The following is a 4,501-nucleotide window of genomic DNA, read 5'->3' on the forward strand; positions in this document are numbered from 1 at the left end:
ACTGGATGAAAAGTCTGCAAAAGTAGAGCTTCACAGACACCAGACTTCTGACTGCACTGGGTTTTAATAATCTCAGCATCCCACTTGTCATTTGTAGAACAGGGTGCTTCTGGCAGGGAGAGCTTGTGCTGAAAGGACTGAGATCACAGCCAGCAATAAGAGGACAGCCAGAGACACCGGCCTAGTATGTCACTTTTCAACCAAAAGAGCATGAAACAGTCTTCATAAAGAGTGAGCCAGACTCTCAGCTGATGTAGATCACCACAGCTCCATTGACATCAGCTGGAGTCTCTCCATGTTCACATCATGTGAGAGCAGCATTCTGCATTTCTTCAGCTACCTTAAAAATATTTTGTTCTTTGCCATAATTCAACAGTCTCTACTGAAATTACCACTAGATCATTTTACATCCCTACTATTGAATTAAAAGTAATTTTGAAGAGAACAGATATAAAACACCATCTCTACAGAAAGCATAAAAAAAAAGCATAAACCACAACATCCACAGAAAAGTAGATTTAGGCATAGATATGAGGACAGATAAGATGTTTTCTTCCGACAAAAATCATCCTCAGATCTGGGGACAGGCCTCATATTATTGTAATAACAATGCAGCTATACCTTTGTTATTTTAGGCTGCCTATGTCTGGGTATAACATGGGGCCTTTCAGTACCCCTCAACAGCTTTAAACGATGTGCATCCAAGCCTCCTATGCCAAAGCCGGCAAGGTGACAAGGTTTAGCAAACAGGAAGAGAGAAAATATCTGAGGGACAGAAATTTCCAGGAAAACTTTCAAATGTGTAGCCTCATTACCATTCCAATTTCTAAGGATAAAAGTAATGTGTATTGATTCTCATTCCAGTGCTATTTTGCACCAAAAATAATTTTAATGGAATAGAATTAAAGAAATTTAGTGCAAAATGAAGAAGATACTTTTCTCATCAGTATGTTTTTGGAGTGTGCAATTTCAGATCTTGTGAACTCAGAGCATGAAAAGATTTTTTTTTTTTTTTACTAGCTGTCTCGATTTAAATAGCACCTATAAAGTACTATGAGACAGGATTTAGAACAGGGTGAAATGCATACGTGGTTATAGATGACATCCTCATTTACAGAAAAAGGAGAAAACTATTGGAGAAGAGTTATAAATCTGAAACAGGAAGAGGGTTAGGAAGAGAGTTAGGATTTTAACTGGACCTCTTTCGGGGATCTAAGCAGACCTCATGGCCTCCAAGTTAGATCCCTGATAGAACAAGTCTCTAGTGCAGATGGAGTGAACAGAGGGTCACCTGCTCAGATCCTGCCTCCCTTTCACACCTCTTCCTGGGCACTGCAATCACTGGTATTTGCAAAACCTTTCTGTGACCCATCTTTTCCTTCCTCTACCCCCAAATCTGAGCATGTGGAGATGGAATTGGATAAGTGCAATAGTGCTACTCCGTGAATGCGCATTTTACAAGTGACATACTAGGTAGGAAATCTAAATGAAAATTGCTCTTACCTCTCAGTACTTTTTACTATCTCTATGTAAATATGTTCAAGTTTAAACTTCCTTTCTGAAAAACATGTGAAATACTAAATGACGGGGACAAAGGAAAAACTTCTCTCAACTTATAACACAGTCAGTTGTTCCACATCTTGTTTCAGGTATGTTCAAAAGTACCTGAGATAGATTACTGAAAACCAGAAAGAAAACACTCATGCCACCAACTTCTGTAATTCTGCCCTCTAAGAGAGGGTTAATAACTGCTCATAAACTGTTGTTTCAGCAAATCACCAAAGATCAGGAATGAAATCCAGTTCTGTTTTCCAAAGAAGCCACATCACTGAACTGTGGACCAAAGACATAGAGATGTGACATGGGTGTTGCCTGCCTCTGAAGCCTCAGGCATTTAGAATGAATTTGATGGATCATCATTTGAAATTTCACAATTGCTCGTATTGAGTAAAATGCAGAACTGTACTGGAGGGGTGAGAGGGAAGAGACAGAATTTATTCTTTTTTTCTTGTCTTTGCTAAAGACGAGTGGACATATGGAAAGAAAAAAATGGAAAAATGATATTGAGCTTATGAGAAAGGTAAATGTACTCTATAAATCTCTGAATCACTGTTCATTCAAAGTAGAAAAAATGAACTCTGATTTAGTTCTAAGTCCTTGGTAAAAAGCACAACTAACAACTCAAAAATATAGACATCAGCATTACTTTGATTTCTCTAACTTTAGGGATTTCATCGTCCTAACAGCTCATCATGGACTCTGATATGATCTTGCAAGAGAGAAACTGAAAAGTGAAAATAGCTCCCTTCTAATCCCTCATTTTCAAAATCTCACCCGAGAGAGAAATTTAGAAAAAAGTAAATTAAAAGTAAAATTCTCAATTCCACCTTAGATGTGAATTTCCTCTTCAGTCTTTTGAATTGCAAATACTTCTATACATTCCCTCACACCAGACAAGCTAAGCAGTTCAGCAGAATGAGGATGAGAGATTCTGTGATTTCGCTCAAGTGTGAAATCTGCAGCAAGATTAAAATATCCTGCTGCAGGTTCAAAATAAACTAACAAGACACCAAAACATCACAGTTAAATGCAGATCCTAAAAAACAAACAAACAAACAAAAAAAAAAAACCAAAAACCTGCAAAATAAAGATCTGCAAGCAGTTTTTAAATGCCACCTAGTCTCTGCCAAAAGTAGGAGCACATGTATTAATAAGAACACAGTGAAGGTTACTAGCACTGCTACATTTACATTAAGCAGTTTTTCTTTTACAGCCTTTTGAATAGCAAGACATGGCATTTCTGCCTTTGCGAGAATAAGAGTGCAATGTCAGCACTCCTTGTTATGCTGAGATTGCTACCTCCTTGTAGCTGCTCAGCCATGTTCTCTCTCTGTGGGCAAAAGCATCTCTTAGGCAGGGAGTGGGGTGAAGGGAAGTAGTTTCAAGAAACCATCAGATTAGATGATACAATCTTGGAAATATGTGTGAAAAAGGCTAAAATAGATCAATTTATTTGGCCTTCCTGATGATCATACAACTTGAAACAAATGTCCATTTAGAGCTCTGTGCTCAGCTCTTCTCACTACACATGCACATTTTCCTGAGGTACAAGAGATTTGTGAGAATGAAGCCAGTCTGCACCATGTTTCTTCTCTGCTTCTGCCAACAGAAAACCTCAGAGAGGGAGTTTACCCCTACCACTTGTTTGTGCTGTCTAATATAGACTCTTGGAAGTTAGCAAATATTTCACAAAGTTACTTTTATACAACATAATTTCCAAAATGCTTGTAACCTTTTCTTAACAGCATCAGGAAGAGACAACCTAAAGGCTACCAGAAACTAGCAGTTAATGAATTCACCTTGAGATTTAAGAGCAGAGCTCTTCACACTTTCTCAGTTGGTGTCTGCACTGGGATCTCACTCCCTGTACATCTCACAATCACGTAGTATTTTCTGTGCTCCCAACTGTCAGCAGACCTATCAAGTAGCCCTTAACAGACCCAGTTTTCTTAGCTTAAAGTATCATAAAAGCATTTTCTTTCAAATTTCTTTATAGATAAGTTACATTTGTCCATCTCCTCAGTGAGTTTGTGAATGCCCCCTCCCTGGAAGCATTTAAGGCCAGGTTGGATGGGGCTTTGAGCAACCTGGTCTAATGAGAGATGTCCCTGCCTATAGCAGGGCGGCTGGAGTTACATGATCTTTAAGGGCCCTTCCTACCCAAACCATTCTATGACTCTATTGATATTCCTCAATGCTTCACAAGATTGTATCACATAGGAAGTTGTTTTTCTAGATAACTTCTGTTTCATAAATCTTGTTTGAAATTCATAAATCTTTTGATCTCATTAAACTTTCTCACTTAGATATCATGCTTCAGGATGGAATTCTGCTTAGAATCTGCAGTGTATATAAATCTGAGACAGAAAATACCTATGTTTTTCCATCTGTTAATCCTACCAAGGCTGTGCCATTCTCCATGGCAGATTTATCATTAACTGCTCATCTTATATCATAGCCAAAAAAATCTCTCTCAAACTTGAGGCTTTATTGTACTGTACACTATACAAGCAGATGGACAGCCATTGTCCAGGAGGGACCAGAAGCAACAATCTATACACAAGCACTGTCCCTGTCTTCTGTTACTAACAGCAAAAAGCAGTTCTGATTCTTGGAAGGAACATCTCTCTCCTGCCTTCCTAGCACCAAATTCAAACATTTGCCATGAGTGTAGGGTGGATTCTAGAACAGTAAGTGAAGTTGCCAAAACAGAGGCTATATAGGCCCTCACATTATAATTGAAAAAGGAGTTTGCCTGCAAGAAGAAAAAAGGAAAAAAGATGGCAAGAAAGCAGAAATCATCTTCAGAGAAAATAGTTTTGTAGAAGTGCCACAGCACATAGATGCCTCTAAAAGATACAGATTTTAGAACATCACGAACAGTAACAATGGCACTATCATTCAACATCAGTTACAGTATTTGCCATGAATACTTCTAAGA

This window comes from Phasianus colchicus, chromosome 5 (genome assembly GCF_987193195.1).
Source record: "Phasianus colchicus chromosome 5, bPhaCol1.hap1.1, whole genome shotgun sequence".
Taxonomy (NCBI): domain Eukaryota; kingdom Metazoa; phylum Chordata; class Aves; order Galliformes; family Phasianidae; genus Phasianus; species Phasianus colchicus.